General features: G+C 33.2%; 1 protein-coding gene across 2 annotated transcripts in view; it reads right to left on the bottom strand.

Moving 5' to 3' along the window:
- Positions 1-26,781, bottom strand: part of LOC115878204 (trehalase-like) — a 55,406-nt gene extending 28,625 nt beyond the window's left edge. Inside the window, exon 1 of one of the 2 annotated variants that reach the window (XM_030894619.1) lies at positions 26,663-26,781. The gene's annotated coding sequence lies outside the window, so the exon portion shown is untranslated. Of the gene's footprint in view, positions 1-203; positions 357-26,662 lie in introns of those variants that run through there. The other variant, XM_030894620.1, reaches the window with a different exon arrangement.
- Positions 26,782-26,993: the final 212 nt, after the last annotated feature.

Genomic DNA, 26,993 nt, shown 5'->3' with positions numbered 1-26,993 from the left:
AAAAAAATAAAATTATTTTATTTTGCAGATTTTCTTACAGTGCAGGTGACTTTTTTGAACCAGATTTTATCTTTCAAAAAACGGTAAATTATTTTGTATAAAATACGAATTAAGGAGGTTTGTTTAAAGAATTGTTTTATCCTTATCTCAAAATCAACAATAATTACTCTTATAAACAAAAATCTGATTTGTTATTATCTTACCTCGAATCCCCAGTAGTACTTTTCTCGTCTTTTTTTATCCTAGCGATGGCACCAATAAAAATATTGCGGTACTACTGATCGGCAAATAAAAAAACGCGCTGTTTTATATAATTCCCGAGAATGAATTTATTTAAACCACAGCCTGGTCGTACCTACGTGTACGTAGCGATACATATAAACGGTCGCAACAGCTATCTGAATAAAAATTTATCATTAAAAAATTAATTACTGCGGTTTTACATTTCCCAAAACAACAGACCGATCGATGTTACGAGACAAACCGGCAAAATTCTCAAATTGTATCCGAGTATTTTGTTTTAAATTTACTTTGTTCGTTAATTGGATAGTGCTTCTTTAAATAATATAAAAACATATACCGTATGATCGAAAAAAAACGGCGTCGAAGATGGCTGGGGAATGACAATCGATCATCATTTTGGCGAGGTCAATCTCTATAAGTCATTTATTAAAAAAATTATACTAAATATAGAAAGATTAACATACAGGGTGTTTCAAAAAACATGTGCCATCTCTCGTGGGGAGCTTTCTCAAGTAAAAATAAGATTTATTTTTCATATCCACATAGGTCCGATTCTGCTTTGTCTCGTAGCTACAGGATGTTAAAATCTTAATATGTTTTCCATTTATTATAATTTTCTTCCAAGTACTTTTAGCGTTTCGAATGAAATTTTGGTAAAAGTTACTATAAATGCGACATATTTTAAAGCTAAAAATATGTCGAAATATTCACCAGGGACGTGCATATGGGGATGTAAAAAATATGCCTTAAATAAGGCATATTTTTCTAAAAAAAAACATGTACGCCACTGACTTTGTTTTCTCTTGTTAGCGAAATAGTGTAAGCAGTTTAATGCCGATTAAAGGTTGTCTCTTGATATTTTGCCGATTTCGGCCTCCTTGATGAAAAAAAGCAATTTTATTAATTTGCGTTGATCCACGTCTTAAAAATTAATATCGCTAACTTGCGAAAGTTTTAAATAAGTCTCATTGATTTCTTATCCAAAAATATAAAAAAAAGTTTCTATAAACATGGGTATGGAATGCATAGTTTTAGAGTTACAGGATGTTAAAAGTTTTTAAAATTAGTTTTTTTGTAATTATCTTAAATACCATTATTTTTTTATTTGAAAATGCTGTAGGCTGGACTAATAGTAATAATATTAAATAATAAATTAGGTAAAATAATATAATTTATTAATTTTTTTATTAACTTAACCAAAAAACACATGATTTTGAGTAAACATTAATAATTTAAAACTCAAAATAACGTAGGTAAGTTTCAGTTGATATATCTGTTATATTGTTCTGTAGATATCTGTTAAACAAACTGATATCTGTTAAACAAATTTTCTTCATTGTATGTTGATTAAATAACTATTTGTTTGAAAACTCATAAAGAAAATTAATTAACTATAGCGCATTATAATAAAAAAAATAACAGAAAAAAACAACACGATTTAAATTAGCAATGTTTGTTGTACGAGATAATAAAAAGATTCGTTTTTTAATTAACATAGAAAATTTACGTTAATCTTTGAATAAGAAGACTAAGGAAGGAGCATAATGCTATTCATGTATTCATGCATGGTGGGCGGAAAAGCCACCATAAAAGCTCTCTAGGGTGGGGATCCTTGACAGTTCTGTTTGACGATTCATTGATTCATTTGACACATTTGAATTTGATTTGAAATTTTATGGATTTGTCAGTCTTTAAGGAGCTTATTTTATGTTATTTATTATTTATTCTACTACTGATAGTTGTATAAAGGTAGTAAATCTAGATGGAAATTGTGGCTGAACTTAAATTAACAGTGACACTATCGCGATTTATCAAAAATGACTCTAAAATAGTTGGTTGTGTAGCGTGCGGTAGATCTCGGCAAAAATCGAGTGAAATAATGGAACAACTTTTCGCTAGTAAGTGACTATATAATATACATACGTGTAGTAAACCCATCATTTATGAAATTCACTTAAATTAACTAATTATGTATTTTTTCTTGCATTTTTGCTTTTATTTACTACTTGTCAAAGATTAGATGTCAAAGAATTTAGATACGTCAGTTTGACTTACCTGCTTCAGTAGCGTATCGGATGTTTATAGTTATAATAATTATTTATAACTATAAAATAGATAAGTTATAATAATTATTTATAACTTATATATATTTTATAAGAATTTTAATAACTACCAAAATTTATTCACAAAGTAAAATAAAAACAAAATTATTGAATCTACCTATAACGTCTACTTTACATCATAGTTTTACATTTTTTAAATAAAATTATAACGGCACTGATAAACAGGAAATTAAGTCGGCCATATTTGAGGCCCATCGCGGTGGACCTAAGATTTTTGATATGCTCCTTCCTTAGTCTTCTTATTCAAAGACGTTAATATATTGTCAAGGTGTATGGTGACATCTGTCGGAAGAGTGAAAAATCACTAAGTATGTTTATACAGGGTGTCCCAGAAATAAGTGTAATTATTTTAAGGGGTGGTAGATCTCGATAAAAGAAACATATTGTCTCTTTATCGTTTTTCAAATAACTCCAAGATAACGGAGATATTTTACTTTGAAAATTTCCAAAAAAAATGATTTTTTGCTAAAATTTTGAGAACCACTGGATCTTTTCTGGATTTCCTTTCTTGTAAATTTAATCTAATACCGAGTCTAATACCAATGTTGCCATATTATCAAGAAATTATGTTTTTTAACTAAAAACTAAAAAAAATCCCCAAAAAATTTTCAAAAATTTCGAATTTTCAATAATTTTTTTTCGCAAAAAAAAACATCATAGGCGTGTTTTTGGGGTTGAACTATACTACCAGTTAAAATACTTGCACTTATTTCTGGGACACCCTGTATTGTCAAGAAGCCTGACGAATTGAGTATCGCGCCATCTCTGCCATTTACGTGGAAAATCTCGATGTTTTAAAAGGAATTTACTGAAAAAAAGGAGAATGCTACAGACAATTTCCGAAAGTTCTCGTATCAGGCGCCACAGTATACAGGGTGTTTCAAAAAACATGTGCCATTTCTCGTGGGGAGATTCCTCTCTTAAAAATAAGATTTATTTATCATATTAACATAGGTCCGATTCTCCTTTGTTTCGTAGCTACAGGGTGTTAAAGCCTTAATAATCTATCGATTTATTATAATTTTCTTCCAAGTACTTTTAGTGATTCGAATGGAATTTTGAGGGTAATATAAATGTTATATATTTTAATGATAAAAAAGTGTCGATAAATTCAGCAGGGACATGCATATATGGGTTATAATTGGAATATTAAAAAAAAAACCGTGCGCCACTGACTTTGATATCAAAATTGTGTAGGCCGTTTAATGCTAATTAAAAGTTACCTCTTGATATTCTCTCGAATTCGGTCTTATTGATGAGATAACCGCAATTTTATTAATCATAATTAATACAATTAAAATAAAAATAAAATTAATGAACTATACAGGGTTGTTCACCACATACGACACGGAGTATTGTAGCTAAACGACAAGATTTTTACAAATTGTAAGTTTTGGGTTCGTTGAAGGACTATTAGAGCTACAATTTAAAAATATTTTTACAAGATACAGAGTGTCCCAAATAAATAAAAAATATCAAAGTTGTATTTTTTTAAATAGAACACCCTATATATTATTACATTTTTAGTTTCTACGATTAAAATAAAGGTAAATTTGATTAAGGTTTATTACACTTAAACCTTACCTTTTTTGAAATATTTTCAATTTTGTGAAATTGCAGTATAAATTTTAAGGCTTCATTTCTCCGAGGGTATCAAAGTTTTTAATACTAAATATTTATTGAAGTTTATTTATTGGTCAGTTATTGTGTTGCAATAATAAAAAATTTATTACCTTATACAGAGTGTCTAAAAATGTATTTTAAATAATTACTAGCTTTAAACGGCAATAACTTGTTTGATTTAAATGGAACACCCTATATATTTGATGAGAATCAGATGCACAATTTAATTGTCTATCAAATTGTGTTATACCGTTTTTTACCTATCTCTTCAAGTTTCCGTAGAAAATGCATTTTCTTGTAATTTAGAACTCATTTATCAATATACCCATGGAATACTGACATTTTAGATTATTTTTAAAGATGTACCAAATTTTTAAAGAGTACAAATACTAATATTGTCGATATAGTTCGTTCATTTCATTAAAAAATAAAAAAAACTGTTTAAATATTTGTTAAAGAGGACCAATTAATATGATTCCAGTATTCAAATTACATTAATTGACTGTTTGCGTTGATTAATAATAATTGCTCCAAATACTAGAAAACTGAATTATGTATGTGTATTAGACAGTGTGGTAAAAAGTAACACCTTAAAAATTATATTTAATTTTTTGACAAATGCTTATTTATAACAGAGACGTTCATTTTCATAACTTATTATTATATTGCTTTCTGATTCAAATCCACATTTATTTAGAATAATTTATTAACGAACACAATTAAGTATGTAGTTAATTAGTATTTGGGCGGAAATACTGGTGGTATATTTAATTAATGGTATACTCTTTTATAAAGATTTAAATAGTTTTCTTTTTGCATACAAATGGGCTAGTAATATTATCGTTTTACTAAAAACGATAATATTACTAGCCTGTACATTTTGTACATTTGTTGTTTTAAAAACAATCTAAAATGTCAATATTTCATGGGTATATTGATAAATGAGGTCTAAATTATAAGAAAATGCATTTTCTACGAAAACCTGAATCTGATTCTCATAAAATATACAGGGTGTTTTATTTAAAGTAAATAAGTTATTACCGTTTAGAGCTAGTAATTATTTAAAATAAATTTTTAGACACTCTGTATACGGTAGTTTAATTTTTATTATTGCAACACAATAACTGATCAATAAATAAACTTCAGTAAATATTTAGTATTAAAAACTTTGATATCCTCGGAGAAATGAAGCCTTAAAAATTATAGTGCAATTTCGCAAAATTGAAAATATGTTGAAAACGGTAAGGTTTAAGTGTAATAAACCTTAATCAAATTTACCTTTATTTTAATCGTAGAAACTAAAAATGCAATAATATACAGGGTGTTCCATTTAAAAAATAAAACTTTGATATTTTTTATTTATTTGGGACACTCTGTATCTTGTAAAAATATTTTTAAATTGTAGCTCTAATAATCCTTCAACGAACTCAAAACTTACAATTTGTAAAAATCTAATCGTTTAGCTACAATACTACGTGTCGTATGTGGTGAACAACCCTGTATATTTTACATAATTTATTATCAGTTAATATTACTATTAGTCCAACCTACAGCGATTTCAAATAAAAAAATAATGGTATTTAAGATAATTACAAAAAACCTAATTTTAAAAAGTTTTAACATTCTGTAATTCTAAAACTACGCAGGATGTTTCAAAAAACATGTGCCATCTTTTGTGAGGAAATTCCTCACGTAAAAATAAGATTTATTTTTCATATCAACATACGTCCGATTCTGCTTTGTTTCGTAGCTACAGGGTGTTAAAATAATAATAATCTTTTGATTTATTATAATTTTCTTCCATATACTTTTAGTGATTCGAATGAAATTTTGTGGGTAAAAGTTATTATAAGTGAGTTATTATATATGCTAAAAAGTAAAATAAAGTAAAGATTTGAAGTTAACGTCTCCTTTTTGCTGCCAGGGCTAATCTGGACGGTAGGTTAGGTTAGGTTAGGCATTAAAGTGCTAAAAAGTGACGATAAATTCATCAGGGACGTGCATACGGGTTATCACTAGAATATTTTTCAAAAAAAAACATGTGCGCAACTGACTTTTATTCTTTTACACATAGCTGGGGCTATTTTGGGCCACAGCCATAGTAGAGCGTAGCAAAAAAATGCAAGACCACTAGACCGCGAGAGTCTTGCATGCTTGGTCTTGATCTTTGTCTTGCGGAAGTCTTGCTCTGGTCGATATTGATCTTGGTTTTGCAGATCAAACGCTAGGCTTGCTCTTGCTTTTTGAGTATGAGTGTTTTGTCTTATGAGACTGTGGCTGTAGCTACTAAATCTGAAGCATTTACTTTTTATGTATTTTTTAATATTAACCAGTTCCTATAATAAAAAACAATTCTAAGAAAAAAAATATCTTTTTTATCGAAATATGATTAATATATTAATAGTTATATTAATTTAAATCTAATGAATATGGTAATTATTGTATTAATGCTTATTTTGTAATTAAGGTCAGAAATTAAAAATCGAAATTTTTACCCACTTTTGTGTTTTGAATTATTCTTTAATATTAATAATTTATCTTAATTTTTTTTGTTTTTACATACATTGTTTGTAAAGAGCGTCATGATTTATTAGATCAATTATTATGAACGTTTAATGTTTCTGTTATGTAATAACGCGATGCCGTTATAATTGAATATAAATTGGCGTTATTAAAATCGAAAAATAATTTATATTCGGCGTGATAAAACAGATCCCTACAATATTTTTTAATTTTAGTTATGACAGGGTAATGCATATTCTGCCTGTAAAATTGCATATGCGTTGAGCATTATCACGAATATGAAATTATTTAATTTGTAATATTGTTTTATCAATATATTCAATTTCAATATACAGGGTGTCAAAAAATAATGTAAAACTTTGGTGAGTGATTCTACAGATAAAATAAAACAAAAAGTTCCAATAAACATATGCCCTAAGATGCTCACAACCAAACCAATAAAAACATATACCGGGTGAGTTTTCTATGATGTTTGTTGTCTCTATGGGTATTTCGAAAACTACTGGAGATAGAGAGTCGGTTAAATGGGAAAAGACTTGCAGTTTTGTGGGGTCATAAATATGCGCCTTTCAGATTTTTGAAAAAGTTCATGGCTTACTAGATATTTCGAAAAAAAAACAAATTTTGGCTATTTTAAAAATTTTTCCTAATTCCATTGTAATCTACATATTTTAGACAAAAAGTTTTCAGATAAAAGTTGTAGATAATCACATCCCTAATGACTTTGTGTTCTCCGATTTTTTCTAAAGCCTGTCGTTTTTGAAATACCTATATATGACACAAACATGTTTTTTTAAAAGGAAACCATAGTTGGCCATGACTTCATAAAAAGCGCTATTTTTAAGCGTTTCAGCGATATAAGCTATAATATGTTTTTTTCACAAAATTACTGAGCTATAGCCAATTCTTATCTTTGACTAATTTCACTTAGTTAGCCATGGAAACAAGTTCAATCGTCGTTGCTCTCAGAAATGTGAAACTGTCACATCCAAATTTTGTTAGTTAAAATAAACAAAAATTGTAAATATGAATTTTCAAATGAAGAAAAGCGTGTAGGATATTGGTTCAAATTTTCTTGGCCATACAATTTCGAGGATACGTTGACCGGTGAACGTTACGTTTTTTAGAGAACGGCTTTCAAGACATGTTAGAAAAGTTAAATTTAGATATTCGCGCATTATTAGAGTGGTGCCAACATGTCTTTCATTATGACAAACCATCCCTCATCCCTTCCCCCCACAATGAAAGAAATATTAAAAATTATTTATATCATCATTTTATGTAGACTCAGGGATAGAAAGAGGTGGACCAATTGCATGGGCCTCTTCGATCACCTGACCTATCCATTTTAGATTTTTTTATGCGGTATGGTTAACAACAAGGTTTACAAAAGAACTTATGAATTAAGACAGGCACTCAAAGAGGCGCACAGTGGGGTATTTGACACAGATAGTTCGAAATCTTTTTATCGATAGATCGAAATTTTTTTATGTAGACCTTTTATAAATTATTGCTATTTTCAATTAAAGAGGAAATAATATGACCGAAATAAATGATAATTCGTCGATTCTAAAAAAAGAAAGATTCTAAGAAAAATCACTGTTCCAGTGTTTCCACGGTCAATGCCACTAATGCCAGTAGTAATATCGCAACTAATACTACTAATGCTACGACTGATCCGCGAGCAATGCCCATACCACTAAAGTCGCTACTAATGCCAAATTATGCTATACTGCTAATGGCACTAATGCGATCGCTTTGTACACAACAATGCCATCGCGGTTTACACCTCGCATTAGTATATCACTGATTGGCAAATTAGAGGAAACCAAGAATGTTTTTCTCATTTTATCAGCAAAGTCGCAAGTATTTTATTTTACTGTACGAAAGCCCAATGTTTACTAAGTAAAACGTATATAGACAATATGCTGAATACTTCGAAATGCGCAACTAAATCTCTAAGTATAATAAAAATGTCACAAATTTAATCAAATTTTCTGAACGCCTAACTTTTAGTTGCAAAAAAAATCGTTAGTATAGAGAATATCAAAATAAATAATACGTTTTTGTAGAATACATACCTCCCGCTTGAGCCATTTTCAATCAAAACAATAATATAAACGTAAAAAGAGCACAAGAACAACAACAATTTATAATTTTAAACATAAAATTTAGCCATTTACCTTTTATCTGTGAGAAGTAACAGCTTTGACGTTTCGTTGAAACAAATGAATGCAACTAAACACACCCATAGCAACGTCATTCATGGCAGACATGATTTAACTTATCATTTATCTTTTTTTGGGAAATCTTAAACACATTTGCTTTTTCGAATTTCGATCACCTTTTTCATGCTAATACCCCATCGTGAGGCGGTACAGGAGAAGTTTAATTAAGTCGACCGGTCGTTCTGTGAAAATAGCTCGAAATTCAGTTTTAAAAAGATGCATTTATGTACTCAAAACAATGGCGGATTTTTTGAACATTTTCTAAAATAACTTAAAGTGTATGCAGTGATATTATTTTTTAAGCCCTAGTTTGTGTCATGTAAATTGTAAAGAGCCGTTTAATAATATATTTTGTCTTTTTATAAGTTATAAATCATAATAAAATAAGAACACCATGTCAACTAAGTGAAATTAGTTAAGAAAGATAAGAATTTACTATCTAAATAAGATTATTTGATTATAGCTTATATCGTTGAAAAGCTTAAAAAATAGCGCTTTTTATGAAGTTATGGCCAACTATGGTTTTCGTTTAAAAAAAATTATGTTTGTGTCATATGTCAAAAATGACAGGCTTTAGAAAAAATCGGAGAACACAAACTCATTAGGGATGTAATTATCTACAACTTTTATCAGAAAACTTTTTGTCTAAAATAGATTATAATGGAATTAGGCACAAATTTTAAATTTTTTTCGAAATACCTATCTAGTAATAAGCCATGAACTTTTTAAAAAATCTAAAAGGCGCATATTTATGACCCCACAAAACTGCAATTCTTTCCCCATTTAACCGACTCTCTATCTCCAGTAGTTTCCGAGATACCCATAGAGAACATCGTAGGAAACTCACCCCGTATACCAAAAAAAAAACAGAGAACAATAAATAAATATTAAAGTAAATAGATAATAACTCACCAGACTATTTTCATGGTTTCATCAACGTTTCTGTCGAATCCATCAAAAGAATAGCCCAACTCTATCTTCCTCCTATTTATATACCTATCTTTTAACTTTAGGCACTTTTATAGATTCTTTATCCTTTCAGTCAATTACACTCACTTACTAATTATTTATTTATAGATAAACCTTAATTATATTTTTATCTAAACATTTGCAGCAAATACATTTTCTTTTACTGTAGGCAGCTTTCTTAAATCAATTACTCTACGCTTAGTGCTCTTATTAGTTGTTGTACTGATTCTTGAATAACTGCAATAGATCAAGATTATTATAGCGGAGTTCTTTTTTTTTGCTTGAGACAACCTTGCTATTGTTATTCGTGATTGGTGTCATTGTACCAGTGCTCTTTGTATTATTTCTGTTTTACGTGAAATTTGTATTAATTCTTTGTATTTTGTGTTATTATTTAGTTAGAAAATAAATATTGTGTATTTGCTTTTATAGGAACTGTTTTTGTTTATTGTTTTGAACACGAAGAAATATAGGTACTCTGTGATAAAAAATGATAAAATTTATTTAAATTATAGGGGCTAAATAATATTGAAATATTGACTGTATAGATAATAGCAAAATAAAAACACTAAATCACCACAATACACCAAAACACTTTTACTTTTACACTGGACGCGCGTTTCGCTAACCATGTTAGCATCATCAGCAGATGATTATAAACTGATATTAGTTTATAATAATGGTTAGCGAAACGCGCGTCCAGTGTAAAAGTAAAAGTGTTTTGATGTATTGTGGTGATTTAGTGTCTTTATTTTGCTGTGTAACACCAAAGGTTCCAACCCTCAACTGTAATGTATAGATAATACACATAGAATTTGTTTTGATCCAACATATACAAGAAAAATGTAAACAAACCGTGTGTTTATGTTCAGAGACAATATCCTTCTTTATTTACTACTTCTAAACAAAACCCATTTTAGAGTATATAATAATATATAAAACATTTTATTTTTATATCCTCGCTGTATAAAACAATAGTAGTTAGTTAGTTAAAAAATATTCAGAAATTATTATTTCAAGGAATTTATTACGAGTAGAAAAAATATTGTGCTGAGTTGGCGTTGGTTTCTACGTAATTTGACAAATAAATAAAGCTGTCTCTTTAGTTGTCAGTTTTGAGTCAATATTTTTTAATTATTATATCGTGTCGATTGCTGATTGAATTGGAGCCAGAAATGGCTCAAATTGAAATAAGTAAATCACCAACAGATATTGAGGCTGAGGCGACAAACGCCATATCCAAACTACTTCCATTTAAATCCCGAATAAATTATGAAAAGGAATACAAAAATTTTCAAAAATGGAAGCAATTAAAAAACGTACGAGAAGAAATAAAGTTTTTAACGTATCCTCGCTGTTAAAGTATCATTTAATCTACACTTGCGGTTAAAGTACTATTTTATCTACTATTTTTGATAGATATAAGGCAATTTTAACCGTTGCTATGGAGAAAATAACATAAAATAAGCTCAGAATAGAACAACAAATCCGAAAAATTTCAAATCAAATTCAAATGTGTCAATTGAAATGTCAAAGAGAGTTATCAAAAATGGAGCTTCATAATGTTGATACCTTTGAATAAGAAGACTAAGGAAGGAGCATATCAAAAATCTTAGGTACACCGCGATGGGCCTCAAATATGGCCGACTTAAATTCCGGTTTATCAGTGTCGTTCTAATTTTATTTAAAAAATATAAAACTATGATGTAGGGTAGACGTGGGGTAGACTCATAAAATGCAAGAAATTTAGTTAATTTAAGTGAATTTCATAAATGATCGGTTTACTACACGTATGTATATTATATAGTCACTTACTAGCGAAAAGTTGTTCCATTATTTCACTCAATTTTTGCCGAGATCTACCGCACGCTACACAACCAACTATTTTAGAGTTTTTTTCGATAAATCGCGATAGTGCCACTGTTAATTTAAGTTCCGCCACAATTTCCATCTAGATTTACTACCTTTATATAACTATCAGTAGTAGAATAAATAATAAATAACATAAAATAAGCTCTGTAAAGACTGACAAATCCACAAAATTTCAAATCAAATTCAAATATGTCAAATGAATCGTCAAACAGAACTGTCAAGGATCCCCACCCTAGAGAGCTTTTATTTATGGTGGCTTTTCCGCCCACCATGCATAAATACATGGATAGCATTATGCTCCTTCCTTAGTCTTCTTATTCAAAGGTTGATACTGTCTCTAAAGCATGAATACATGGATAGTATTATACAGGGTGAGTATTAAATTAGTGCAAATATTTTCAGGGCTAGTAGATCTCCATAAAAGAAACATATTTTCTCTTTACCGTTTTTCAGATAAGTCCAAAATAACTGAGTTATTCAAATTTGAAAACTAAAAAAAAGTAATTTATTTTTAAAATAAAGTTTAGATCCACCGCTTTGGCCACCGGATTTTTTGTGTATTTGCACCCTTTTTTGTGCAGTAAACATGATAATTTCAGAGATTCAGAAACTAAACCATGGTAAAATTTGCGGTGAACAGGCAGTTTTAAAAAGTTTTCTAAAATATACAGGAAAATTTAAAAGAAAATTCACTATTTTCAACATCTTTTTTTGCGAAAAAAACCTCATAGACGTGTTCCTGGGGCCGAAATATACCACCCCTGATATACAATGATATGCCACACTTTATCCTTTTTTTGTTTTGGGTACCTTAACAACAACAAAACTATTTAATTATATTTAAAATCTGGAGACCGAGTTCTTTCAAAACCTGAAATAAAAAATGCAGGTCCGTATTTAAAAAAATGAAGTTGGCCTCTGTATCTCACAAATTACCAGCTAATTTGAAAATATAAAAATACTATCAGATAGCCCTAATAAGGGGGCTATGAGAATGTGTAATTAGTTTTTCGATTTTCTAAAAAGTAACGATAGGAAAAAAATTAAATTATTCTCAACCAAAACTTTTTTGGTGTCATCTTGGTGAACATCCCAAAGCGGGGGCAACTTTGACCCAATTTAACCATGTTTCTATCTATTACGGTTACCGAGATACCAATGCTCGTACCTCAAATTTGTAGCACCCTGTATATATTTAAAGTCCTTTCAAAAGTTCATAATCGCAACTATTAATGCTCTTTAACTAAACGTATTTTTATTTTATGACTAAATCATCGAAAGTATAGTTTGTTCAATGAGAGGATTCCTAACAGTGACAGTTGTTCGTGTCGTTTTAATTCACAGGAAAATTATGTTTTCTGTCATTTTTGCATACTATCTAACGAAATCTTTCCTGATTTGTTGGACAAACTATATATTATCTTATTAATAGTAATTTAGAAGTGGTTTTATAATAACGTTGCTGATGCTGTTTAAAAATTATTATAATTTAAATAGATTAATTAAAACATTCACTTTTTTGATATTTTTCCAATACTTTTACACTAGATATGATTCTCTATTGGCATATAAACATCAATCCGTTGACACATCAATTTTTTAAACTAAAAATATGTAATATGGTTAATAGGGTGAGCCAAAAAAACTAACCTATCGAATTCATGGGATAAAATGAACCTAATCGAGAAAAAATGTCCCCGGAAGGCAGGATTTTTAGCTCACTTTTAAGAGGTGTCGGTTAACATTCAAAGTTTTTCATTTAAATAACACGTAAAAAAGTCTTTTTCCATTAAAAGTTCCATAACTCTGAAACGGTTTACGATAAAAAAAAAATTACATCGCGGATTCTTGTAGAGCACGAAATTTACTAAAAAATCTATCTGAGCCTATTTTTTTTCAGTTCAATAATTTGTATATTTGAAAGCTTTGAAGCAAAAATCAATTTTCAATAAAAATCAATAATTTTTAGTGTTTATTGATTAAACATTTTCGTATTTAGTAAAAAGAATCTAGATTACTTTCAGATAGATTTTTTAGGAAATTTTATGCTCTACAAGAATCCCCGATATATTTTTTTTTATCGTAAACCGTTTCAAAGTTATGGTACTTTTAACGGAAAAATATTTTTTTACGAGTTATTTAAATGGCAAATTTTAATATAACAAATATTAATATAATTAAAAAACAGTTATTAGGTTTATTTTAACCCATACATTCCATAGATTAGTTTTTTTGGCTCACCCTAATGTTTAATTTACTTACATTCTATTGCGTTAACTGCAATATCACACGAAAGATGCACTAAAAACACTTGCACCCAACTCTTCTCACGCATACTTTCCTTACTAAATGTTTATATGAGAGATATTCAATCTTCCTAATTCGATTATACCACTTAAATTCTATAATCATATATCTTGGTTGACACGAACAACGTGTTATCTGCGTTACATTATAAAGAATGGCATTCGTTTTGCACCGATTGTAAAATTTCATTCCTTCGTATTTCCGGTGTTATTAATCTTTATTCTTAATTAGGTACGCTTGGCTGGTGCGAAAACGGTATCAATTAAGACATAAGATAAATATATACAGGGTGTAGAATTTGTATTTTATTTTGTTGCATCTGTACTTATAGTTTTTTCTTTGTTAAGAGGAACCTTAAAGTACTGATGAGCCAGAGTGATCTTGGCCACAAAACACAAGACAAATACCAAGACTAGGGTTATACCAAGGCTGGGGTTTAGGATCCTGTTTGATCTCTCCTTGGGCTCATTGCGATACCCCTGTATTTATATCAAAACTTCATTTCATTCTTTCTTTGCGTTAAAGCACTTCCAGCCCTTTGCAAAGTTCCCGACGTCGCTGATGTTGGTTTCTGCTGCTTTCTGTAGTCCCTCCAAAAAAGTTTTAAAGCTTTGGTTTTCCAGTGGCGGACAGTGGCACAGCAGGTGCTCCTTTATTTCTTCTTCCTCTCAGTATTCTCTGCAGTAGTCGTCGTTGGAAATCTTCCATCTCACGAGGTTTACCGTCGTGGGGCAGTGTCCAGTGACGTGACCTACAATTATGCATACTAGATTGTTTTTGTGATCTAGTAGTTGTTTTATCTTTCTGGTATCTACCACTGGCCACAGTTTTCGAGTTGTAGAGCAGTCCTCACGGTGTTGGCACGTCTCTTGATGCTTGTATTTGTATCGTATTTGACTAAGAGTGGGTCCCAGGTAGGACCCTCCACTGCGGCCGCGAGGGCCTATTGTGGCTCAGTTTCTACAAGCTCTTTAATAGAAAAAGAGCATTAAAGTTCACCCTCAAGACCCAGCCTTTTAACATAGGCCGTTATGTCCGAGGGTGATATGTCTTCTAGGTCTGATAGGTCTAGCGTGGGTTTGCCAAACACCTCAAACCTGGTCCTGCCCCCAGCGGGGCAGGTACACATAACGTGCTTCATTGTTTCGTCATCTTCCATACAGAGTCGGCATTCGGTGTCTTCCACTAGTCCCATCATCTGTAGGTGTGATCTCAGCCGGCAGTGGCCCGTGTATACTGCAGTAAGCGTACGCGCTCCGTTCCTACCAGTCTTTAGGAGTTCATCTATTCTCCGTTTGGATGGCCCTGCTAGGATTGTCTTGGCATGTTCCATTCCGGGACTGTCATACCAGTTCCGAAACGTCGCACCCCTAACCCATTTACAGAGCCTGTCTCTTGAGAGATTTTTTGGTACGCTAAGTGTCGGTTCTGGGCCCACGAATGGCGAGCCTGCATCAGTTTTGGCGAGGGAATCAGCACGTTCATTTCCCTCTAGGCCGACATTGTCCCGGTATCCATATTAGCGACACTTTGTTCCCATTTCCTAATATATTGAGTAGTTTCTTACAACGAAGAATCGTCCTGGACGTGCTTTTCGTTACCTCAAGTGCTTTCAACGTGGCTTGACTATCCGAAAATATGCTTATTGTTTTCCCGGTGTATTGCTGTCCTACCAGCAGTTGCACACAGGTTTCAATCGCATATAGCTCAGCTTGGAAAATTGTGGTGTATTTTCCAAGACTGTGGTAGATCTCAGTCTTTGGACTACTGCAGTAAATTCCTGCGCCAGATCTGTTATGATGCTCTCTTGATGCTTGGCCATGATGGTAGTTTCTGTAGCTTCCTTCACTGTGCTGATCGTGACAAGTGGTGGGTCATCTGCCACGGCCCCTCCCCTAGGCTTCTCTTTGGCGAGTCAGTCCGCTTCTTGGTTGCCCACCACAATTCTGTGGCGTGCACCCAGCACAGAGCGGCCCCGCCTTAACTGAGGACAGAGCTTCTTGGCAGTCCATCACAGTTTTCAATCTCACTGATTGCATGATGATACTGCTTACAGCGCCCAAGCTGCCAGATTATATCACTATATCTCCTACTGGTTTATTAGCGATTTTTACTCGTATACAACTGGCCGCTACCTTTATAGCGTAAACCTCTGCTTCTAGAACATTACAGCCATCCGATAGCCTTGAAGATCGTTGGATGTGTAGTTCCTCTGAGAAGATGCCTATACCTGTGCCTCCTGAAGTTACGGAAGCATCTGTGTAGACTGCTATCTCTTGAGTGTTCATATCTGGGTTGCTTTCCCATTCTTCTCTTGTCGAGATGTGAATCTTTTTTCCAAAATCATGTTTGGTGAGCATATACTCCGTTTTCTGGTCTAGCAGATGTGGATTCGTGTTTGCTATGATTTTCTCTATCACTGGTAATATACTCGAGTGGCCGTAGTTGGTCTGATTCCACAGATTGGATTCCCTTAATCTTTGGGCACCCTTAGCAGCCATATTTTCACGAGCTAGTGGATTGATCGCAAGTCCAGAATTACTTCTAGCGCACCTTCGCCAATTAATTCACAATTTAAAACACGGTATTATCAAACTTCAAACTGGTCCAACTGCCAAGCCTTTATATACCTTTACTGACTGTTTCTCGAACCTTCTGTAATTTTCGATATTTTTCCGCCATCTACCAGTAAATTCTATTGTCGCCATGTTTCTTGACACGTTGTGGCAATGTAGGCAACCAGCAATACAGTTTAGCGCCACATACACCTTGACAGTATAATGTACGGTTGTAGACCCCATCTTCTTTCAAACGTTTTCTTGCATGCATAAAATGCATTTATTCCCTTTATCATCTTTTCCTCCGCGTTTCTTTTCCAGGAAAGCTTCGAGTCTAGTATGATTTCTAGATATTTTGTTTCCTTAGCAAGTGTACAAGTGTCCTCCCTTCCAGCTTTGGTAGCGTGAACTTCAGTGTCTTGTATTTTCTTGTATGAGTTTTGTTTGGGTTGATGCCCAAACCGTTTCTTTTTGCCCGTTCCATTGGCTTCTTCAGAGCAGATTCCATGATGTCACTGATCGTCTGCAAGTCTTCGCCAACGATCAGTATTACCACGTCGTCTGCATATACCTTTATCCTAATTCGCTTCTTTGTCAGAGAGGTCAGGATCGGGTTCATTACAATCAGCCACAGCAGAGGTGATAATATTCCTCTTTGTGGCGTGCCTCTTGTTGTGCGCTTTTTGGTTGAGGAGTTTCTCATCTCCGATGTGATAGTCCTGTTAAGGTACGCGCACACTGACCAGCGCCGTACTCGCCGCACGCGCCTCACGAATCGCACTTTTTTGTCTTGTCGCGCACACTAAGCCGTACCGAACGCGCCGCTCGCGCCGTATTATTCGCTATTTTGTTTCTTTTTACCCCTACTACACTCGTATTTGCCAATCGAATTTCTCATCAGTCGCTTCCAGAGTCCTGCCTGCGGTGAAAAGCGTGTTTTTTAATACTTCTCGACAATGAATGACAACGAACAAGAAATAATTATAAGCTCCTTGCTAATAGAAGAAGATGAAATCACGAAAAAGAATCTAAAGTTATAGGTTCACAATATTTGCAAAAATCCACATTATTTCCATATTTAATTGAGGATGAAGTAAAAATTTTTCAATATGAGCCATGAACAATTTGCGAACTTTCTTAGCATATTGAATTTCTAATATCCTCTTCGGCTACCTACGTAGAGTGGAAGGAATTGCGTGTGACGTCAGCAGCACTAGCACTAGCAATATCTTTCTTCGGTCGATGCGGCGCGTGCGGCTCTGGTCAGTGTCGCGTACCTATAGTAGGCATCTAAATCTGATAGGATTGAAGCTATGGTCAGATTTTGGCAGTCTGCGGAGGAAACGACAGAACATATTTTATGTCGGTGCGACAGCCTGCTAGACTTTTTGAAAATAATAGGACTGGAGAATGCAACCTAAGCATCAGAAGAGGACCACCATAGATCTGAAAAGGTCACAGTGGAACCGGCAACAGAAGAAACGTTTGTTTACATTTGACTTGTATATGTTGGAACAAAACATCTCAAAGCATATGGCTAGTCTATCTCTTATACATATCTGTGTATATACATATACATACATACTCTGAACTGCTCCCGCCTTCTTGCTGACGCTGGAGATATGCTCCTTGTAGTTGAGCGTCGCATCCAAGACCACTCCAAGGTATAGTTCAGAGCGCACTCTCACGGATAATGCCCAATATCGGAGGCCCCAGGCAAACCCAGAGACGATTACTTGCAACAGTAGTTATCTCCGTCCTGCTATACGGAGCACCGCACCGGTGTGGTCAGAATCGCTGGAACTAAAAACATATCGCAGGACAATGACATCAGTCCACCGACTCTCAGCGATCAGAGTGGTGTCAGCATACCGGACGGTATCACAGGATGCAGTGAGTGTAGTGGCATCATGCCTGCCTATCGACATCTTGGCGGGAGAACGCCAGCGACAACACCGCAATAAGAAAGCCGAGCAGCGACAGGTCTTCTGTGAAGAAGAGAGGCCTGAAAGTCATCGTCTCTGGCAAGTGAGATGGGACAGCTCGACGAAAGGTCCGTGGACACATCGACTAATCCCGGATGTCACCAAATGGATCACCCGTGTGTACGGGGAGGTTGGATTCTACATTACCCAACTCGTGACTGGGCATGGATGCTTTCGAGCATACTTGCACAGATTCAAGAGAAGTGACTCCCCGAACTGTCACCATTGTCGCGTGGTGACCAAAGATGCGGAGCACGTGTTCTTCCGATGCCCTCTATACGAGGAGATAAGAACGGAACTCGAGAGAAATCTAGGTACATGGTCCAAATTGAGAACTGTTTGGGTTGACTTGCGCATTAAAGCATATTGGCAGGGATTATCGATTTTTAACAGCTGATTCTGGTCCGGCGTACGGCTGATGTTTCTGTCTTGCGTATTTTTTACGAATTCGAATACGTGTGCGTTATACTTTTGCTTGTGAGTTTGCGTGGAGTAAATTGTTCGGAAATTTTAATTAATTTTTTATTTATAAAATAATTTTCGAAGATTCTACCACTGCAATGAAATACCAGGAAACTACGCATAACAGGACCATAAAAGAGAGGATAGGTAAGTGAGTTAGTGAGTATACAGTTGAAACAACACTCACAACCAACAAATACTGGATTCTGTTTCTCCATTTCAAGAATAATAATTATTATTATTGCAAATTGCAAACAAAAATAATAGGGTTATGTTATCAAATTCTAAACAAAAACAAAAAACAGATCGATACACGCATGCTTGACACTTTTGACAGTCTCGAAAACAAGCCATAAAGCGATTGATTCGAGTAAGATTTCGAAACGATCCCGAAATGCTGGTTGGAACAAACCTTATAACGCATTGTTACAGGGTCCTGTATATTATCTAGACCTATTACTAATTACAATTTTAATTTAAGAGAGGTGGAGAAACAAAGTGATTTACGTTAAGGTAGTAAATCATAATAATATATTAATTTCTGTTTCTCGTATGTCACACTCTGCAGAGTAGGGTCAAGTTGCGGTAGCCTAATAATTATGCTGTAAATTAAAATTCACAAATTGCGGTGAGGAAGGAAATTATCATTGACATTGTGCTAGATTTAATTATACTTTAAGATTAGCGTTCCCGGTATACAGAGTAAACTTATTTATGGCTAATAATAAAATATTAATAACGATTTATAACCGGAATTTAGCGGATATTAATAAATTTAATGCAAAATATTGTTGACTGTTTTATATTATGATGTTTTTTTTAATTAATTGTAATTTTTATGATCTATTATGTAGAAAAACAATGAACAAATTTAATGAATATTTGTTAATATATTAATATACATATATAGAGTGGTTTGAATCGTATACATAACATAGGTCCGATTCTGCTTTGTTTCGTATCTACAGGGTGTTAAAGTCTTAATATTTTTTCGATTTACTATAATTTTCTTCTAAGAACTTTTCCTAATTCGAATAAAATTTTGAGAATACAATGCGACATATTTTTAAGCTAAAAAGTGTCGACTATTTATCAGTGACGTGCATATGGGTTATCACTGGAATATTTTTTTAAAAAAAGCATGTACGCCACTGACTTTTTTTTCTCTTGTTAGCGAAATAGTATAAGCAGCTTAATGCCGATTAAAAGTTGTCTCTTGATATTTTGTCGATTTCGGTCTCCTTGATGAGTTAAACACAGTTTAATTAATTTGTCTTAAATCCAATTTTAATAGCAACCTTTAAAAAAAATAATTATTTTAACCTGCCAAAATAAGTAAGTACTCATTGATTTCTCATCGAAAAATGTAAAAAAGTTCTTATAAACATGGGTGCGGAAATGCATAGTTTTAGAGTTACAGGATGTTAAAACTTTTAAAAAATAGGCCTTTTCTAGAAGTCTGTCAACACTTTTTTTAGCATTAAAATATGTGGTACTCATAGTAACTTTTACCCTCCAAATTTCATTCGAATCGTTAAAAGCACTTGGAAGAAAATTATAATAATAATAATAATAATAGCTCCCGTATATAGCGTTTAACGCCATGGGAGTAGCAAGGTACAGCTTGCTATACTAGAGCCGTTCGGTATAATATTCGGAGTAATATTATTTTATTATTTCATACGAAAATTATTGAGATAATTGAGGTACTTGAAAATCTCTGTATAATTTAGTGGTAAAAATAATCTAGTAAGAAATCTTACTTTATTTTTCTAGAAAATATTTATCAAGAAATAAACAAGAAAATGGAAAAAAGTTCTAGTAAATTTCTAGAGAAAAGTAATAAACATCTTTTATTGTTTAACTTGGTTTTAGTATTTGTTTGTGGAATTTAAAGTTTTAAAAATAGTAACAGGTAGCAATAGTTCCATATAAACACTAGAAATCATCGCGTTTTAAGTAGCGAAATTCTTCGAAATCTACCTAGAATAGTTTCATAATGATTTTTTTCTAAATATACTACATTTTCAGGAATAAACATAAAACTTTTGATGCTTTTAAAAGAAAATGCATGGCTCTATGGAAGAAAATGCAACAGTTCGTTGGATATAAAAACAAGTATTTCGTCTGTCATATAAACAAGTACTTAGAAATTTTGTTTTAGTGTATAACTAAGGATATACTCCGGCCTATTTCAAAAAAATATAAATATCTTCTAGAGGTACAGGGTAGCTCGAAAATATGTGAGCGGATCGGAATGATTTTTTTGTCACTTGACATGGTTCTAAGATATTAAATTTCTTTTTATAATTTCAGAGATGTAAATAAATAAATTATAAAAAATATTTTCATCGCCTTTAAAAAAATAAAAAATAAATAAAACGTAAGATATATCCTAAAATAAAATTCTAAATCTATAGTTAGTGTGTATCTACTACTTTATTATAAAAATCGTAATCTTAAATCATACAGGGTGTTCAAAATTGTATGCTAAACTTTCTAAAATACTGGGTGGGTCTCAAAGGTGGCTCACCCCTATAACTTCTTTATTTTTTCAGGTAAAAAAAACGAGATTCGGTATGTTAGTATATGACATAAATTAGGATTGATTGACGTATTCAATTGTTTTTGGTCACTTCCTGTTTCACCGGAAATGACTACAACTTTTAATTTTTAAATGGCACCATCGGTATTTTTTTTCTTTATTCGATAGAATATGAAATTCTGAATAGAATGACATTTTCTCTTAATAAAAAATCGTATTTTAAATTTCAATCTAGAGCGCCATGGTTATGTTAAAAACACTAATTCTTATTCAAGGAGCCTTGGAAAAATAGATTTGATCATTTATCGTTTTTAGTGTCTTGCCCTGGCCGGTTAAAAGATTTCCAAATCGTATTTTTAATTATATCTCAATTTTTTCAAATGGAATGAGGGTGGCTCATTAGCATATTAGGAAAAAGCATTTTTTTACGAATAATTTTTTTTAATAAAGTATTTAATACTGACACAGTGTCAAATTTTAAATTCCGGTTTCTCTTATAAGTTTTTTTGAGGAGAACGGTTTTCAAGATATGTAGAAAAGTTAAATTTAGTTATAGAAATTTTTTAATCTTCTTGACTAATTTCACTTAGATTGCATGGAAATTTCTCTATTCTGTTTATATTTATTAACTTATAAAAAGTCAGAAAATATTACTAAACGGTTCTTTACAATTTACATTAACGAACCAAACAAAACTTAAAAAAAATAATATCAATTTTTTTTTTTTTTTTTTTTATTTAGAAAACGTTCAAAAAAACCGCCCCATTGGTTTTTGAGTTGCATCTTTTTAAAAAATGAATTAACTAACCTATCTCATAGAAGGACCGCTCGACTTTTTCTCGTACCGCCACTTATATAGCGTGCCTCTCTTAAGTTCATAAGTTCTTTTGTAATCCCTTATTGTTAACTATACGGCATACAAACAATTACTAATAAATGGATCAGGTGTCAGTGAGCGGGGAGGCCCACGTCAATTGAGTCCAACCTCTTCTATCCCTGCGTTTCGTCTAATTTATGATACATAATAATTTTTAACATTTCTCTCGTTATGGTGGGTGGGGGGTGGTGTGACAAATGAAAGTCATGTTGGAACAACTCTATTGATGCGTGAGTATCTACACGCTTTTCTTCATTTGAAAAATTCATATTTACAATTTTTGTTTATTTTAATTTACAAAGTTTGGATGTGACAGCTTCACATTTCCGAGAGCAACGGCGATTGAACTTGTTTCCATGGCTAACTAAGTGAATTTGTTTAAAAATGATAAGAATTGGCTATAACCAAAGACATTATAAAGATAGACCGAACATCTCATTCATAAATACTCGTTGGTAGTGTATCAAACATTCCAATGTGTCAAACAAGGACAGAAGAGACAGAGAAGTCTAAAATTTCCGACCCCGGCGACTAGGCGCATTTGTATTGTTCTAATGGCCAGTGGCGTATCGTTTGTTGGACGAATCTTATTAGTAAAATAATAAGTAAAGTAATTAGTTAAAATTTTAACTCCATATTATGATACCACTTAACACTTTCCGTCAATTGGGAATAAAAAAATTTTTATAAGGTCTAATAATGATAAATTAATATCCCACATATAATTATGTTGAAACGTTAGTAGTAGTTTTTCGGCAAATCGGCTCCAACGTCGTTATTCAATTTAAACTTTCAGGTTACTCCCTATATAATTTTCAGTTTGATCTTTTGAAAATATTTACAGGTGACTCAGGCTTCCGGAAACAGTTCTATATTAGGGTTGTGGTTGGTGACTTTTCTTTCCATTTTTTTTTTTTTTTTTCAGAATATGTAGGCATTTAGGCACATTTAGACATTTTTGTAATCATAGGTGGCCGAAACAGTATTTCAAAAAAAAATTTTCATTCCAGATAATTACCTAGGGTTGCCACTTACCCTTTTTTGAATAGGACAGTCCATTTTTAGAATAACTTGTTCTTCTCTTATCTTGACTTTTTTTTGACTGATTAAGACAAGCGAAGTCATAGCTTGTTTTATTTACGATCGCTATAGGTTGCGACAGCGGAAGATGCGCGATTACAACGACCAATTTTTTCCCTGAGAAAATTAACTACAGCAAACAGAAATAATATTATTCCGTCAAAATTTAATTAGATGCCGTTGAATAAAACTTATAGAAATAATTGGGGACTTCTTTCTTGCCTGTCTTGAGCAAATTAAGAGTACGCGAGCCAATATTCTCAGAACTACGCGACCGTCAAGTCTTCAAAGATGATACACTGTGCTAGGGGTTATTCAGTGGTATGTTTCGCCCTTTGGCACGTTAGAAAAAATCATCCTCATGAAAAGTAAATTAGTAATCGATTTAGTTCGCAGTCGATAGCTTCCTGTGAAGTACCGTGTAATAGTGTTTTAATCTTGTATTTATTAATAAATAAAAAAAAAAAAAAAAATTGTATTTTTAAATGAGAAAATTGTGTTTTTTTGAAATAGTAGAGACAAGATTTGACTTTCGGTCCTTTTCTTGTATTATGATGGCTCTGAAATACTGAGGGCAATTAACGGGTTTAGTTTCTCAGTAGAGGGCATTTATCATTAAAAGTTACAATCTGTGTGCCTTACATGTACATGGGATTTTTGGTCCGCATAATAATGAATATAATCGTTTAATTCTAGTGAGATACCAAAAATTCCATTACTAGGCGGATGTTCTGGTGTATATACACTACAATTCAGGATGATCGGGCGGCCATTTCAGGCACCGTCATTGACCGTGTAACAGGGCTGTTAACGTCCCAGATCTTTCTCAAGACTGTATCAAGCATATGTATTGCGGTATGAATCACGGCCGGTATGTTGACAAGAATTTTTGAAAATGTTGCGTTACATGGCCCCGAATCTTATCCAGATCAGATTGAAATAAACAAAACCCAGAACGGGTAATAGGTAAAAAGCTTTTTTGGAGCCCTGGGTCGTGGTATATAGGTATTATTCATACCCATTGGTAATAGGTAATTATTGTACAGTTCGTCCCATTCTAAAAAGAAGGTAAGAAACACACCGTACAAATAACTAAGGTAAAGAGGTATTTGTATTGTACGGTGGTAAAAACTCTTGTTCTAAAACATAGACCGAAAGGCGGAGATATTGAAGCTAATGATGCAATAAAATGTAAAAAAAGGTTCGGGGTTAAACACCTTTGTTTTATTTGTTTGAGCAAAATTCCTTTAGGGTATTACCGTATATAATGCCAAAATATGAACTGCAATTTTAAAAAAAAATGTACGTTTTACGTCTGGTTATAAATAAAGTTTCAAATGCCACGTTTATATTCAAATTTGTTATGATCTACCACAGTGCGTGTAGGTAGTAGAATTGTGAGACGAATTAAATATTCATTACCGTACGCAGCCTCAGTAACGAATTCTGCTCAGTCCCCACGGCGCTCTCCACACGACATGCGTGAAGTCCGGCAAGAATAAGGCCCTACAGAGTCCAGAAGTGGTAAACGCTGGGGCCGAATATGACGGTCGGCAGGGTAAACTCGTGTGAAATCAACTCGATGTTGGGGAGATCGCAGTGGTCTCAGGCCTCAAATAACGCTACCTTCCTCTTCGGAGGCGGATCAACTGATAAGGAGCTACCATGGGTCACGTACATAAGGTCCACATATTCGATCGAAAGCTGGGACTATTATATCGAGCGCGGCGAGCGCTCAGGGGGGCATGGGCGCCGGATGATATCTAATCAACTCGGAAGCGCCAAGCCGGGATCTGCTGGATCAGGAGGGTTAATCGCTCGACAGGCAAGCGACGCGTGGACGTTCCGATTGTTTAAATAGATCAAAATTCAGCATATATCCATTAAAAAAAAGAATCGGTAATTAGAAGTTTTTATTGTGAGAGGCTCCCTTCCTCCCTTGTGGGACGCCTATGTACGATTACGCGGGCGGGCAGAACAAACTCCTACCATTTGAAAAGACCAAGATTTGTAATTTGAAGCTTTATTTTTCCCACACATTGACACTGTCCTACATAGCTTGAAATTCGCAGATTACAAAGTACGTTACAAAAACAAAAACTACTGAAAAACACTGAAAAATTCACTTCGGACTTGATTCCGACTTCAAACACCACTCAAGCTAAACGTAGTACGCTATAACGGACCATGGGCCGTCGCGATGGGTGGTGGGACGGACGGGGCTCATTTCATTCTGGAAGGCTAGCAGCGACGTTGCCAGTATTTCTAGACGTTTCAGCACATAAACAGTAAACATGTCCTTTAATTAGTCAACGCATATCCTCTGGTTAATAACATATTATTCGCATGCTTCTTTTAAAAATAAACACTATTAATTTTAATAGAATTGAGACGTTTATTGATAACCGGTGAAGGTTTTAAAGTCACCTTTTTCTGCAAATCAAACTATGTAGATAGGCGCAAATTTAAGATGTGGCAGGCTCCTCTCAGTCTCCCTTCTCTAATCTCAGTTTGTTTTTACAGTACGTAGTTAACCTCCGGTTGTTTGATCGTGTTAAAATGCACAATGTGATATCTGTTCTTGCTAAATCTATGGTATACGACTCAGGCTATTTTTCGAAGAGAAGATATATAGCTTATATCAATGAAAAGCTTAAAAACTGGCGCTTTTTATGAAGTCATGGCCAACTAATGGTTTCCCATTTAAAAAAAACCTATGTTTGTGCCATATGTCAAAATGATCAGGCTTTAGAAAAAAACGGAAGGCACAGTCTCATAAAGGATGTGATATCTAAACATTTTATCTTGAACGTTTTTGTCTAAAACAGCTTATAATGGGAATTAGGGACAATTTTTAAAAATAGCCGAAATTTGTTTTTTCGAAATATCTAGTAGCCATGAACAAGCTCTTTGTCCAAAAATCTGAAAGGCTTATATTTATAACCCCACAAAACTGCAATTCTTTCCCCATTTAACCGACTCTCTATCTCCAGTAGTTTCCGAGATACCCATAGAGAACATCGTAGGAAACTTACCCTGTATATCACAAAGAAACATTATAAAAAATATTATAAAACTCTTTCTGTTACCATAAATTAAAACCTACGTCTCACATAATGTCAAGTTCGCCTAAAAGTTCAATTTTTAGAACTAATAATTTTTGTTCAAAAATACATTGTAAGTAACTTTTCACGGCTTAATTTAAAAAAGGCAAATGTTTCAGGAAGTTATTTCTGTCTGTATAAATTTAAGCTCATTTGTACATACCCGTAAAAACAAAACACAACAATTAAGTGCCGCGAAGCCGATAAACCTTTGACAACAGACGCGCACACGACTGACAACTGTGGTTACAATCCTATCTATTATAAAATACAACACTCGAAGATAGGTTATCAGTTCGGATCTGATAGCCCGAATACTTTCGATTATATGGAAAATTTATCATGTCAATATTGTTTACAATGTATAGGTAATGGCATTGTAAACTTGAAGAGCTCGTCTTTTTTAATATACAGGGTGGCGCCTCTCATGACGCCGCGGAAGCTCCAAGGAGAACGGTAGTTTAGTATATCGAAATGAAATTTTGGCAGCATAT

The sequence above is a fragment of the Sitophilus oryzae genome, unplaced genomic scaffold, assembly GCF_002938485.1.
Source record: "Sitophilus oryzae breed Bouriz unplaced genomic scaffold, Soryzae_2.0 scaffold_1502_pilon_pilon, whole genome shotgun sequence".
NCBI classification, from domain to species: domain Eukaryota; kingdom Metazoa; phylum Arthropoda; class Insecta; order Coleoptera; family Curculionidae; genus Sitophilus; species Sitophilus oryzae.
The sequence above is the reverse complement of the archived record's forward strand: the minus strand, read 5'-3'. Positions and strand labels throughout refer to the sequence as shown.